This window comes from Poromitra crassiceps (assembly GCF_964638095.1).
Source record: "Poromitra crassiceps genome assembly, chromosome: 8".
NCBI classification, from domain to species: Eukaryota; Metazoa; Chordata; class Actinopteri; order Beryciformes; family Melamphaidae; genus Poromitra; species Poromitra crassiceps.
Window position 1 is genome coordinate 32,144,663 of NC_139629.1, and position 15,446 is coordinate 32,160,108.

Sequence of the window (15,446 nt, forward strand, 5' to 3'; positions counted from 1 at the left end):
ATGACGTAGTATATCACTGATTATTTCATAAATCACTGATGATGTCACAAACAATGATGAGGTGATAAATCACCGATGATGTCATACAGTTGTAAACGGCTTGGCCACTACTAGTCATGCCATTATATCACAGATGGATGTCATACTTATGACATATGTTGGGGGCACTTGAGCAATGATGTCATTTGTGATGTCATCAGTGATGTCACTTGAGCAATAAGTGATCTCATATCACCAGTCATAAGTGCACACTGCACATGAGCAATTGTGTGTTTTCCTTCTGTGGTGTTTTATGGCAGTTGGCATCCTTTATGTTGCATCCAGGTCACTGACATGTGGTTCTAGACTGCTTGACCAGGTCACCACTATGATGACGTAGTATATCACTGATTATTTCATAAATCACTGATGATGTCACAAACAATGATGAGGTGATAAATCACCGATGATGTCATACAGTTGTAAACGGCTTGGCCACTACTAGTCATGCCATTATATCACAGATGGATGTCATACTTATGACATATGTTGGGGGCACTTGAGCAATGATGTCATTTGTGATGTCATCAGTGATGTCACTTGAGCAATAAGTGATCTCATCGTCATGTCAGCATTCTATCTGTCTTTGTAATCATCATTTATTGCATTGAATTAATGTATTTTGTTTGTCTGACATAACTTTGTACCTTTTTGTTGAATAGTTTTGGGGGGGAAATCTTGAGCAATTGTCATCGCTGATGATGTAATCAGTGATGTCACTCAAGCAATTGTGATGTCATCAGTCATGTTTCAGTGATGATGTCATCAGTGATGTTACTGAGCAATTGTGATGTAATTGGGGATGATGTCATCGGTGAATGAAATGGTTAGGGTTATTGTGAGACGATGGGCTCAAACTGCACATGTGCATTTGGCATTAGAATCAAGTTCCACACTGTTGATTGAAAGGTGATGCGTGGGAAGTTGCCCCGCCCACACTGACAGGTGATGTGTGGGGAGGCCCCGCCCACACTGTGATTGACAAGTGATGTGTGGGAAGAGGCCCTACCCACACTGTGATTGAGAGGTGTTGTGTGGGAAGAGGACGCCCCACCACACACACTGTGATTGACAGGTATTGTGTGGGAAGTGGCTCCGCCCATACTGTCTGTACTGATGTCAAATCGAACACAATTTGGTCACTCATACACAGACACTTCATGTTCTTATTGTAATTGCTATGTGTATTATTCTTTTGTAAAACAGTATGCATGTCAGAAACCATGAGGCCCACAGCAGGCAAACATTGCACATTAGGTTGGAAATGTCACCCACTACACAGAAACAAAAGATTATACCAACCTGCCACATTTTTGCACTATAACAGCGATATTTTATGTTTTAGGCCTTCGCTTCGCAGGCCATTTTAGGTCATTGTGACATCATTAGGGCTGTCAATCTTCCTCAATAATCCAATTCGATTTACAGTGCTTTTATTTTAATATTCGATTTTAATAATTTCTTGTATGATTTTTTTATTTGACCTATAGACTTATATAGGTGCATTAGGTCCAGTCAGTAAAGTGAACATCTGTAAGTGTGGATTACTTGATTATTGCACAAAGTGCAGTAAGTATTTGGCAGTAGAGTAAAATAGACGAGATGGTGGTGTCATTTCCCTGCCTGGTAACTCCCATAACACACATAACATGTCATATAAGGTTAATAACTGTAAATTACACTATCACATACCATGTCATATCAGTTTAATAACTGTTAATTACACTAATATCACATAACATGTCATATCAGGTTAATAACTTAGTCCCTGGAAACCAGAAATATATTTTTATTATTTAGCATTTTGAGTTCATCACATCACAGGAACCTATGTTAATAAGCTACCAGTCAAATTTGAACGATGATGAACGTCGCAAAGTATATAAATTTAGGTTTGACAGTCATTGCAAAAGTCATGAGAATCAATTAGATTTTAGAGTGTATTTTCTCCCGCGGACTGTGTCGGCGTGTCCCGTATGCAGCAGGTCTTTTCCTCTCTCTCGGAGGAGGAGACTGCTCGGAGACCTCTCTCTCCGTTAACGGAGAAAGAGAGAGAGAAGGAGAGAGAGAGAGAAAAGGAGAGAGAGAGAGAAGGTAAGAGCGCAGTAAGGCATTACAGCCTTACTACCCTTCAGGATGTTCTTCACTGCTATGAGTTGGGCAAATTCACTCTGGGCACGGTAGCTTAAGTTGGGGATGGTTGGTCTGGGTCCCCTGTAGGTTTGCTCTGCTACAGCTCTTAGGCCATAGGGAGGATGAACCGGTGGGTGACCAGACTGGTAGCAACTTGTAGACTGTTGAGTTAAGACAGCTGCTGGATATCTAGGAGTCCTGGGAGGTGGTGGCTGCACGGTGGTTGGTGTAGTAGGTACCCTGTAGGTTTGCTCAGGTACAGCTGCTATGCCATACGGAGGCTGCACGGGTCGGTGCCCAGACTGGTACCAACTTGTAGACTGTTGAGGTAAGAATGTTGCTGGATATCTACGAGCCGTGGGAGGTCGTGGCTGCAAGGTAGGGAGGCCTTGACAGTGTGGTAATTGCGTTGCGGTGGTCTGGTAAGTCAGACGGTACTCCCTATCAGACTCATGGAAACACATGTGTGGAGGCTCCTGCTGCCTGGAATTATTCATCAAGGTTGGTTGTCTCTGCTGCCCATCATCTTCCTCCTCACTATCATAAATCACTGCTGTTCTTTTCCTCTTGGTAGTGATAATCGAGGTGTCCGACTCCATTGATCCATCCAATTCAGCAACATGGGAGACGTTCCTACTTTGCTCAAGCTCTTCTTTATCTCTTTTCTCACAGGAGTTATCCACATTAAAATTAACTCTTGGTTTCTTCTCACTTGACCACTCCCTGTTGTGTTGAACCGGTTGTCTGAGCCATGCTGGTTCTGTGTTCGATGCCATGCTCTCAGTCAGGTGCGTTTGCATCTGCGACTGGGCCTTCATCAATGCCTGAGCCTTCTGGACCCTCCCCTCGTTGTAGTGGTGTGCTTCTTGGTCCACGGTGGCCTCGTCATGGTCGTTGAGAGAGAACATGAGGTCGTGATCAGAGATGCCAAACATATTCATGTCATGGAGGTAGGCGATGTGTTCATCCAACTTAGGATCTGTCCTCCTGTGTCTGGAGTGCAGGGATTGGAGCTGCATCTGCGTGGAAGAGGATCTTGTATCTTGCAGCGTGAAGAGCCCCCTCAGCTCCTGCTGGCTGAAGTAGCGGAATGGATTCTTCATGTCTCCAGTGGCCTGTCTGACCAGGGAATCTTTAAAGATTTGCCGTCTGTAGATCTTCTCCTCCACCGTCCCACAGGTGATCAGCCTGTAGATCACCACGTTTTCAGTCTGGCCGATACGGTATGCTCTGTCAACAGCCTGAGCATCTGTGGCTGGGTTCCAGCTGGGGTCGAAGATCACAACTCTGGTTGCTGCCGTCAAATTGATTCCAACTCCACCTACCTGGGTGGTCAGGAGGAAGACGCAGTGCTGCTCCTCTGTCTGGAACTTCGAGATGAGCATCTCTCTCTCGGCAAGCTGAGTTATCGTACCGTCCAGTCTCAATATTTTGAAGCCTCTATTTTCCAGGACTTGTTGAATGATTCTAAGAACCTTTCTGGAACGAGAAAAGACGAGTGTGCGGTGACCTTCCTGTTTGAGCCTCTCGAGAAGCGCCATCAGAAACACAAGCTTTCCGGACTCTGATATTAAGTCTTCTGATATTAATTTTCCGTCGGTTGTTTCGGTGTCATTTGCACTCTTCAGGCCTAACTGAGCCCTAGCCTGCTGAGTGAGCAGTCTTGGGTGGTCACACAACTTCTTCAGGATGTCCAGTTCAGCGAGAGGCGACGCCATAGTCATCAGCGCCTGCTTGACATGGTCCGTTGAAAGAAACTGCCTATATATATCTTCCTGCAACTTGCTCAGGTATGTCCAAACGATTAGGTCGTTCTTCCTCGTCAGTGTTGGCATGACCGCCCCAACTTCTTTGGGATGATTCGGGACTTTGCCATCCTTTTCTATGTGTTGTTCTTTCAACTGTGTGCTCTTCATCTTCTGCACCTCAGATTTTGTCCTGCGGAGGAAGCAGGGCTTTATAATGGCCATCAGGTTCTCAGACATCTTGAACCCAAGAGCCTTCTCTCGAGGATCTGCGTCCTTCTCTCTGGCACGTGTGATGGGGTTCTCATACTCCACTTTAAACGTTTTAGAGGTGCCGAGGAGCCTGCCTTGGCAAGCAAAGTCAAAGAGAGCCCACATTTCTCTCAGTTTGTTCATGACTGGAGTGCCTGTTAGAAGAACACGGTTTCTGGCGGGTATGCCGTCGGCACTTTTGGCTGTTTTTGTGGAGCTGGTTTTTATTTTGTGTGCTTCATCCAGGATCATGTAGTCCCATTTGAACTTTTGGCCACAGTGGAATGCCAGGCGCCGCCAGTTGTTGATAAGCATTGGGTACGTGGTGATGATCACGCCACCCAGGCTCTGAATTTCCTTCAAATTCTTGTTCCGCTCCGCCTTGCATATGCCGTGAAACTCCTTGACCCTCATGCCAGGAGCCCACTTGGCAAACTCTTTGGTCCAGTTTATGATGATTGTTGTTGGCATGACAAGCAGCGTGTGTTTCACCAGTTGAACACGGTACATGCCGGAAAGGAAGCAGATGACCTGGATGGTCTTCCCGAGGCCCATGTCATCTGCCAGAATCCCTCCCTTATGGCCGTCTCTGTACAGACTGTACAAGAAGGCTACTCCAGCTCTCTGGTGCTCATACAGATTGTCATGTAATTCTCTGAAAAGCATTAAGCCGCTGTTGTTGATGTTGACAAACTCTTCATCCTTACTCTCTGAGCCTTGCTGTGCCATAACCATTTTATTTTTCTCACTTGCATTAATGCCATCTGACTCCTCAGGTGTTTCGCTAGCATGAGCTAATTTCCTGCGCTTGGCTTCAGGATTGGAGAGTAGAGAACCTTTCCTTTTTGGCATTGTTGGAGTTTGTTCTTTGTGCAGAGTCCAGAGACCTTATGGTCGTCCTGAGGGAAGAGCTCTGTTAAATACCAATCCCATCATCTACTGGCCTTATTTTCAGTGATCATCAGTGATGATGTCATCAGTGATGTCACTTGAGCAGTTGTGATGTCATCAGTAATGCCACTCAATAAATTACTGTCAATAATAACATCACTGATGTCATAAATCACTGATGATGTTGATGTCAAAATGTCAACACTGACATCGGTGATGCTGTCACAGTATCCAATTAACTGATGTCAATGACCGGGGCAACTCAAGATCTCGACATTACCATCGGACAAGGGGTTCTCAAGATAAACCACTTTTTGTGTTGCCAGTAGGTGGCGCTGTGCCGAATTGCACAAAATTCGGCACAGCTCTATGTCAGGTTCCTTTAAATTTACTAAAGAGCTCGTTTCTCAACTTCATCCTTGTGGTGCCGTTGTTTCATTGATGGGTCCTTTAACTTTACTGAAGAGCTCCACTTTCTCCTTAAGTTCCTCCTTGTGATGCTGGGCGGGAGTTTTGGACACCATCTCCTTCATCTTGCTCCAAACTTTGAATCGCAGGTTGCCAACGTGTTTGGCCTCATCTATCAGAGCTCCTGAGACCAGCTGGGGGTCCTTCGGCAGGGGGTCCAGGGGGACTCCGGATGAAAGAGCCGCTATGTCTCTGCTCAGACCGTCAATCTTCTCCCTCATCACCTGACTCTTCTGATTCTTTTCCTCCATCAGTGCAGCCAACCTGGCCTCCTTTTCCTTTTGGAGAAACTGCTGAAGCGTATTAAACTCATCATCAATCTGCCTCTCTGTGTGTCGGGCCTGGTCCTTAATGTGTAGTGCTGTTTGTTCACGGTCTCCTTTAACTTTATTCAACAGCTCCACTTTCTCCTTTAAGAGCTTCAGTGATTCCTGAAGTTCCTGCCGTTCAGTATCATTGATGGGTCCTTTAACTTTACTAAAGAGCTCCACTTTCTCCTTAAGTTCCTCCTTGTGGTGCCGTTCAGTTTCATTGATGGGTCCTGTAACTTTACTAAAGAGCTCCACTTTCTCCTTAAGTTCCTCCTTGTGATGCCGTTCAGTTTCATTGATGGGTCCTGTAACTTTACGAAAGAGCTCCACTTTCTCAAGTTCCTCCTTGTGATGCCGTTCAGTTTCATTGATGGGTCGTGTAACTTTACTAAAGAGCTCCAGTTTCTCCTTAAGTTCCTCCTTGTGGTGCCGTTCAGTTTCATTGATGGGTCCTGTAACTTTACTAAAGAGCTCCACTTTCTCCTTAAGTTCCTCCTTGTGATGCCGTTCAGTTTCATTGATGGGTCCTGTAACTTTACTAAAGAGCTCCACTTTATCCTTAAGTTCCTCCTTGTGGTGCCGTTCAGTTTCATTGATGGGTCCTGTCACTTTACTAAAGAGCTCCACTTTCTCCTTAAGTTCCTCCTTGTGATGCCGTTCAGTTGCATTGATGGGTCCTGTAACTTTACTAAAGAGCTCCACTTTCTCCTTAAGTTCCTCCTTGTGATGCCGTTCAGTTTCATTGATGGGTCCTGTAACTTTACTAAAGAGCTCCACTTTCTCCTTAAGTTCCTCCTTGTGATGCCGTTCAGTTTCATTGATGGGTCCTGTAACTTTACGAAAGAGCTCCACTTTCTCAAGTTCCTCCTTGTGATGCCGTTCAGTTTCATTGATGGGTCGTGTAACTTTACTAAAGAGCTCCAGTTTCTCCTTAAGTTCCTCCTTGTGGTGCCGTTCAGTTTCATTGATGGGTCCTGTAACTTTACTAAAGAGCTCCACTTTCTCCTTAAGTTCCTCCTTGTGATGCCGTTCAGTTTCATTGATGGGTCCTGTAACTTTACTAAAGAGCTCCACTTTATCCTTAAGTTCCTCCTTGTGGTGCCGTTCAGTTTCATTGATGGGTCCTGTCACTTTACTAAAGAGCTCCACTTTCTCCTTAAGTTCCTCCTTGTGATGCCGTTCAGTTGCATTGATGGGTCCTGTAACTTTACTAAAGAGCTCCACTTTCTCCTTAAGTTCCTCCTTGTGATGCCGTTCAGTTTCATTGATGGGTCCTGTAACTTTACTAAAGAGCTCCACTTTCTCCTTAAGTTCCTCCTTGTGATGCCGTTCAGTTTCATTGATGGGTCCTGTAACTTTACTAAAGAGCTCCACTTTCTCAAGTTCCTCCTTGTGCTGCCGTTCAGTTTCATTGATGGGTCGTGTAACTTTACTAAAGAGCTCGACTTTCTCCTTAAGTTCCTCCTTGTGATGCTGGACGGGAGTTTTGGAGACCATCTCATTCATCTTGCACCAGACTTTGAAGCGCAGGTTGCCCACGTGTTTGGCCTCGTCTATCAGAGCTCCTGACACCAGCTGGAGGTCCTTCGGCAGGGGGTCGAGGGGGACTCCGGACAAAAGAGCTGCTGCTATGTCTCTGCTCAGACCGTCAATCTTCTCCCTCATAACTTGACTCTTCCGCTCCTTTTCCTCCGTCAGTGCAGCCAACCTGGCCTCCTTTTCATTTTGAAGAAACTGCTGAAGCTTCTTAAACTCTTCATTAATCTGCCTCTCTGTGTGTCGGGCCTGGTCCTTAAGGTGTTCTGCTGTTTGTTCACGGTCTCCTTTAACTTTATTCAACAGCTCCACTTTCTCCTTTAAGAGCTTCAGTGATTCCTGAAGTTCCTGCCGTTCAGTATCATTGATGGGTCCTTTAACTTTACTAAAGAGCTCCTCTTTCTCCTTAAGTTCCTCCTTGTGGTGCCGTTCAGTATCATTGATGGGTCGTGTAACTTTACTAAAGAGCTCCAGTTTCTCCTTAAGTTCCTCCTTGTGGTGCCGTTCAGTTTCATTGATGGGTCCTCTAACTTTACTAAAGAGCTCCACTTTCTCCTTAAGTTCCTCCTTGTGGTGCCGTTCAGTTTCATTGATGGGTCCTGTAACTTTACTAAAGAGCTCCACTTTCTCAAGTTCCTCCTTGTGCTGCCGTTCAGTTTCATTGATGGGTCGTGTAACTTTACTAAAGAGCTCGACTTTCTCCTTAAGTTCCTCCTTGTGATGCTGGACGGGAGTTTTGGAGACCATCTCATTCATCTTGCACCAGACTTTGAAGCGCAGGTTGCCCACGTGTTTGGCCTCGTCTATCAGAGCTCCTGACACCAGCTGGAGGTCCTTCGGCAGGGGGTCCAGGGGGACTCCGGACAAAAGAGCTGCTGCTATGTCTCTGCTCAGACCGTCAATCTTCTCCCTCATAACTTGACTCTTCCGCTCCTTTTCCTCCATCAGTGCAGCCAACCTGGCCTCCTTTTCATTTTGAAGAAACTGCCGAAGCTTCTTAAACTCCATCGGGGTCCGAGCAGCACACTCCCCAAGTTTGAAGTCACAATGGGACAAATGTTTCTCGAGATAAACTGCTTTTTGTATTGCCAGCAGGTGGCACTATGTCAAATTGCAAGAAATTCAGCGCCGCACTACTTCGAGTTCCCAGGAGCACACTCCCCAAGTTTGAAGTCAATCGGATGAACGGTTCTCAAGATGAACCACTTTTTGTGTTGCCAGTAGGTGGCGCTGTGCCGAATTGCACAAAATTTGGCACTGCTCTGTCAGGTTCCTTTAAATTTACTAAAGAGCTCCAATTTCTCAAGTTCATCCTTGTGGTGCCGTTGTTTCATTGATGGGTCCTTTAACTTTACTGAAGAGCTCCACTTTCTCCTTAAGTTCCTCCTTGTGATGCTGGGCGGGAGTTTTGGAGACCATCTCCTTCATCTTGCTCCAAACTTTGAAGCGCAGGTTGCCAACGTGTTTGGCCTCATCTATCAGAGCTCCTGAGACCAGCTGGGGGTCCTTCGGCACGGGGTCCAGGGGGACTCCGGATGAAAGAGCCGCTATGTCTCTGCTCAGACCCTCAATCTTCTCCCTCATCACCTGACTCTTCTGATTCTTTTCCTCCATCAGTGCAGCCAACCTGGCCTCCTTTTCCTTTTGGAGAAACTGCTGAAGCTTATTAAACTCATCATCAATCTGCCTGGTCCTTAATGTGTAGTGCTGTTTGTTCACGGTCTCCTTTAACTTTATTCAACAGCTTAACTTTATTCAACAGCTCCACTTTCTCCTTTAAGAGCTTCAGTTATTCCTGAAGTTCCTGCCGTTCAGTATCATTGATGGGTTAGCTCCGCAGCCTGCGTCTTCCGTGAGGAAGAAGCCCAACAACCCACGAGAGGCCTTTTAGGAGGGCCATTCAAGCCGCAAGTGGAGACTGCAGTGCCACCAAGTACTGGTACTGCATGGTATCCACCAAGATACCATCACCTCGTAATGAGATGTTTGGAGCGGGGGAGTCTGGTGCAGCGCACAGGTCATAGACCTGGTGAGACGAGGGAGGAGCCCGGCCTGGTGGCAAACCACAGAGCCCGGTCCCTCTACGTACCAGAGAGCTCCACTTTCTCCTTAAGTTCCTCCTTGTGGTGCCGTTCAGATTCATTGATGGGTCCTGTAACTTTACTAAAGAGCTCCACTTTCTCCTTAAGTTCCTCCTTGTGATGCCGTTCAGTTTCATTGATGGGTCCTGTAACTTTACTAAAGAGCTCCACTTTCTCCTTAAGTTCCTCCTTGTGATGCCGTTCAGTTTCATTGATGGGTCCTGTAACTTTACTAAAGAGCTCCACTTTCTCCTTAAGTTCCTCCTTGTGGTGCCGTTCAGATTCATTGATGGGTCCTGTAACTTTACTAAAGAGCTCCACTTTCTCCTTAAGTTCCTCCTTGTGATGCCGTTCAGTTTCATTGATGGGTCCTGTAACTTTACTAAAGAGCTCCACTTTCTCCTTAAGTTCCTCCTTGTGATGCCATTCAGTTTCATTGATGGGTCCTGTAACTTTACTAAAGAGCTCCACTTTCTCAAGTTCCTCCTTGTGATGCCGTTCAGTTTCATTGATGGGTCGTGTAACTTTACTAAAGAGCTCCAGTTTCTCCTTAAGTTCCTCCTTGTGATGCCGTTCAGTTTCATTGATGGGTCCTGTAACTTTACTAAAGAGCTCCACTTTCTTCTTAAGTTCCTCCTTGTGATGCAGTTCAGTTTCATTGATGGGTCCTGTAACTTTACTACTTAAATCACATTGTGTTCAAAGTTACCCGGCTCACTTGAAATTCAGTCAGAATCTAGAGCTCACTCTAAGCTTTCCATTCACCAGTTTCTGTTTCTTTCCTGCCAGTGATTAAAGAGCTCCACTTTCTCAAGTTCTTCCTTGTGATGCCATTCAGTTTCATTGATGGGTCCTGTAACTTTACTAAAGAGCTCCACTTTCTCCTTAAGTTCCTCCTTGTGATGCCGTTCAGTTTCATTGATGGGTCCTGTAACTTTACTAAAGAGCTCCACTTTCTCCTTAAGTTCCTCCTTGTGATGCCGTTCAGTTTCATTGATGGGTCCTGTAACTTTACTAAAGAGCTCCACTTTCTCCTTAAGTTCCTCCTTGTGATGCCGTTCAGTTTCATTGATGGGTCCTGTAACTTTACTAAAGAGCTCGACTTTCTCCTTAAGTTCCTCCTTGTGATGCTGGACGGGAGTTTTGGAGACCATCTCATTCATCTTGCACCAGACTTTGAAGCGCAGGTTGCCCACGTGTTTGGCCTCGTCTATCAGAGCTCCTGAGACCAGCTGGAGGTCCTTCGGCAGGGGGTCGAGGGGGACTCCGGACGAAAGAGCTGCTGCTATGTCTCTGCTCAGACCGTCAATTTTCTCCCTCATAACCTGACTCTTCCGCTCCTTTTCCTCCGTCAGTGCAGCCAACCTGGCCTCCTTTTCATTTTGAAGAAACTGCTGAAGCTTCTTAAACTCCTCATTAATCTGCCTCTCTGTGTGTCGGGCCTGGTCTTTAAGGTGTTCTGCTGTTTGGTCACAGTTTCCTTTAACTTTATTCAAGAGCTCCACTTTCTCCTTTAAGAGCTTCAGTGATTCCTGAAGTTCCTGCCGTTCAGTTTCATTGATGGGTCGTTGATGGGTCTGAAACTGTGGTTGGTGTGTTTTTGAAAGTACATAAAAAACACATACTGGCACACAAACCACAACCAGACACACAGACACCACTACCAAGAGCTTGAGTTTCTTCTTCTTTGAGTGCAGACTGCTGAGCTCAGATCCTGCTGAAGCTCTCCGATTGCTCTCAAATAAGCCAGAGCCACAGAGCTTGTTGAAAACCATATCTCTGCTATGCCTGTGACAGGAAGAGTCATCCATTTATAAACCAAAAAGCAGGGAAGGATGATGACATCACTGATGACGATCACTGATCACGAATTGCATCACAATTCAGTCTATGACATCACTGATGATGTATGTCATGATCAGTGATTTATGACATCGCTGATAATGTCACGGATGCATTATTATGGATCACACACGCCTCGTCTAGGATTTATGACATCACTGATCACGAATTACATCACAATTCAGTCTATGACATCACTGATGATGTATGGCATGATCAGTGATTTATGACATCGCTGATAATGTCACGGATGCATTATTATGGATCACACACGCCTCGTCTAGGTAAGACCCGGCTACTCTGCCCCTGATTGTGTTGTTAGGCACGAGGAGGTTGGGTTTAGGTCTCACTGATGACATCACTCAGTGATAACATCATCACCGATGACATCACAATTTCTCGAGTGACATCACTGATTACATCACAATTGCTCAAATGTAGAATACATCCCCACATTATGATGATCATCATAGTAGTGACCTAGCCACCAGGCCGTCTAGAACTCTATGACATCATCGTGATTTATGGCCTCATCAGTATCTGTGAAATCATCAGTGATTTATGACATCATCGGTGATGTGACATCACTATAGTAGTGACCAGGCCTAGCTGTCTAGAACTGTATGACATCATCGGCGACCTGGCCTTTTTTTTTTCTTTCTTTCTTTCTTTCCTCTTACGCCGTCAGCATGCTTCCAGCGACGGAGGGTCTGAATCACAAGTCTCTCTGGGTGTATTGGTGCATCATTCAAAATGTACCGTCCCATGAGTTGGGGGAGTGAGGTTTTCGCAGGGACATAGGCGATGACATCATCGGAGACCTGGCCTCTTTCTTTCTTTGTGACAAACACACAGACATCACTGATGGCATTACAATTCACTCTATTGCATCACTGATGATCTCACAATGTCTATGACATCATCAGTGATTTAGTGATTTATGACATCACTGATGATGTTGCAATGCCTATGAATAAGTGACATTGATGTGATCAGTGATGTCACATGACCAATTGTGATGTGATCGGTGATGATGTCATTGGTGGCGATGTCATCGGTGTGACATCATCAAGTCATCAAGCCCAAGTGTGAATGTATATACGCCCCCACATTATGACATCCTTATGACTTTATCAGTGATATGACACCCCTTTAGAAGTGGCTAGGTCGGCCACCAGAACTCACTGTCTGTGACTTCATCAGTGATTTAGTACATCATCTGAGATAAGTGAGCTAGCCATAAGTGACCTGGCCACAAGGCCGAGCCGACTACAACTGTATTTCATAATGTGTGATTTATGAGCTCATCACCGTCTGTGAAATCAATTGCTCGAGTGACATCACTCATCACTAGGGGACATCACAATTGCTTGAGTGCCATCACTGATGACATCATCACTGATATCACAATTGCTTGACTGACACATAATCACTGATATCATCACTGATGACATCATCACTTGTTTCATGGGTCTTAAAGGTGCACACTGCACAGCATGGGTTCTAATCTGACACTGACATGACTTTTGTTACATCTCTCTCAATCCTTCCTTTCAATTGAATCCAGTTCAATCGAATGTGCTTTATTGGCATGAAATCCAAAAGTACTTATTGCCAAAGCAAAGTTAACAAATTTAAATGCAAATTATAGCTGCTGCACAGCAATGGGTCGTGGCCAGGCACAGACCCATTGCTGTGCCCGGCCACAGCAATGTGATGTCATCACTGATGACATCACAATTGTTCGAGTGACATCACTGATGGCATCACAATTGCTCGAGTGTGACTGATGACATCACAAATACAACCTAATTGCCCTAGGTAATTAGGGCAATTAAGATGCTCTTTAGGCTATACATGGGGGCAGAATTCAACATTTTGATGCACTGTGGGCTCAATTTTTGATCAATCTAAAATCTGTTTGATACTTTTGTATAGGACAGTCTAACGATGCAAATGCTGGTTTTCATAATTTTACGATTCATAATTCATAATTGGCCATAGATTGCAGTGTACAAAGGGTTCTCCTCATTTGGGCCCACATTTCGGTGAAAGTTGCAAAGCCGTAGCACGTATGCCTGATTTTTTATGAATTTTCAAAGTTTGAAACTTTAGACGGTCGCTGTAGTGCCGCCATTAGGACTATTGGCGCCAAATTTGCGTCAAAGAAGTTTGGCATGGTTTGTGCAAAGTGCAAAGTTTGTATATATTTTTTAATTTTTAAATAACAAAAGAACAATATACAATACATTACAATGTGCAGTATACCTTACAACCCTCCCCTGCATTTGCGAAAGTGTTTTCTCCCACAGAGGTGGAACTGGGTTACTGTGGGGGCCACGCCCTCCCCCAGAGCCACTCACTGCAGAGTGAGAGTCAGTGCTATGTGTATGCTTTTTATATGTACTAGTGCAGTGCGCATTCCCCCATTCACCACCGCGTAGGCGCTTCCCCCCCGCACACACACTGCACTCTGTCAGGTCCCCCTAAGCGCAAGTTTGAAGTCGATCCGACAAACGGTTCTCGAGATACGCGAAGGAAAGACATACAGACAGTCCTGGAATAAGTCCAAATTGCATGAAATGCGGCACCGCACTCCATCGGGGTCCGAGCAGCGCACTCCCCAAGTTTGAAGTCACAATGGGACAAATGTTTCTCGAGATAAACTGCTTTTTGTATTGCCAGCAGGTGGCACTATATCAAATTGCAAGAAATTCAGCGCCGCACTACTTCGAGTTCCCAGGAGCACACTCCCCAAGTTTGAAGTCAATCGGATGAACATTAGGTTGGAAATGTCACCCACTACTCAGAAACAAAAAATTACACCAACCTGCCACATTTTTGCACTATAACAGCGATATTATTTTATGTTTTAGGCCTTCGCTTCGCAGGCCATTTTAGGTCATTGTGACATCATTAGGGCTGTCAATGAATGAATGAATGAATGCATGAATGAATGCATGAATGAAAACTTTATTTAACAGATTGCAGAATGGGTACAATACAGTACGGCTCATTACACACAATTGTTAAGGGGATGCAGACCAGAGAAAGACGTTTGTCTTGTTTACATCAGGGTCCCCCATTTTCAATTCATTGTGACATTTATGACATACACAACATACATGACATCATGACATTTATGGCATAGGGCCCTAATACAATACATACATGACAATCTTCCTCAATAATCCAAATAATTCGATTTTCAGTGCTTTTATTTTAATATTCGATTTTAATCATTTCTTTTATGATTTTTTTATTTGACCTATATAGACTTATATAGATGCATTAGGTCCAGTCAGTAAAGTGAACATCTGTAAGTGTGGATTACTTGATTATTGCACAAAGTGCAGTAAGTATTTGGCAGTAGAGTAAAATAGACGAGATGGTGGTGTCATTTCCCTGCCTGGTAACTCCCATAACACACATAACGGGTCTGTCTGTAACTCAAGTGAGCTCCTATCACCTAGCTACCTAACTAGATACTTGATTAATTAGGTAACTAATTTTAATATAGGTGGATGAAAAATAATTCGTTTCAGACTTCATGCTTGAAGGTAGCATTGCACGCGACAGGTCACACTGGTGCTGTTTCCATTGAATATACAAGATTTTTTCTGACCAAGATTGATCAAGTTGAATCCCAAAGCATTATACATTTGTATAAAACGGCATGGCTGGGCGCTGTTTTCTCTAACGTTATACTACTTTTATAATCCAGAAAGGTCGAGGTTTCACAGGCTACCGTGAACACTTTTAATTTGAAGGCGAAAAAGGGAAATGGTACATATGAACTGATAGAATTGACAGACCAGTGTCAATTCAATCTACGAATACACCATTTCCCCTTTCCGCCTTCAAATTAAAAGCGTAAAACCCAGCGAATGAAAATATTACAAACGCTAAATGGGAAGTAATGACAGCTTATCATTTAATAAAGCAGTTAAAACTAGAGCTGCCGAAAATAATCGATTCAGAGATGCATCGCGATGCTTAATAGGACGATTCTGAATCGATTAACAAATATCAAAAATCGATTATTTAATTTTTATTTATTTATTTATTTATTTTTATTTAATTTTTTTAATAATCAAATAAAATAGAATGTAAGTACATGCAGTTGTTTATTTTAATTATGGATCATA

At 44.4% G+C, this 15,446-nt stretch overlaps 1 protein-coding gene and 1 pseudogene across 2 annotated transcripts in view; one reads left to right on the forward strand and one right to left on the reverse strand.

Moving 5' to 3' along the window:
- Positions 1 to 15,446, forward strand: part of wdr7 (WD repeat domain 7) — a 366,561-nt gene that overhangs the window by 90,450 nt on the left and 260,665 nt on the right. The window lies entirely within an intron of this gene.
- Positions 873 to 4,898, reverse strand: LOC310781573 (DNA excision repair protein ERCC-6-like pseudogene; annotated as a pseudogene). The gene is made up of 2 exons: positions 2,412 to 4,898; positions 873 to 896 (listed from the first exon to the last, which is right to left on the reverse strand). The product of its transcript is annotated as a DNA excision repair protein ERCC-6-like pseudogene (transcript).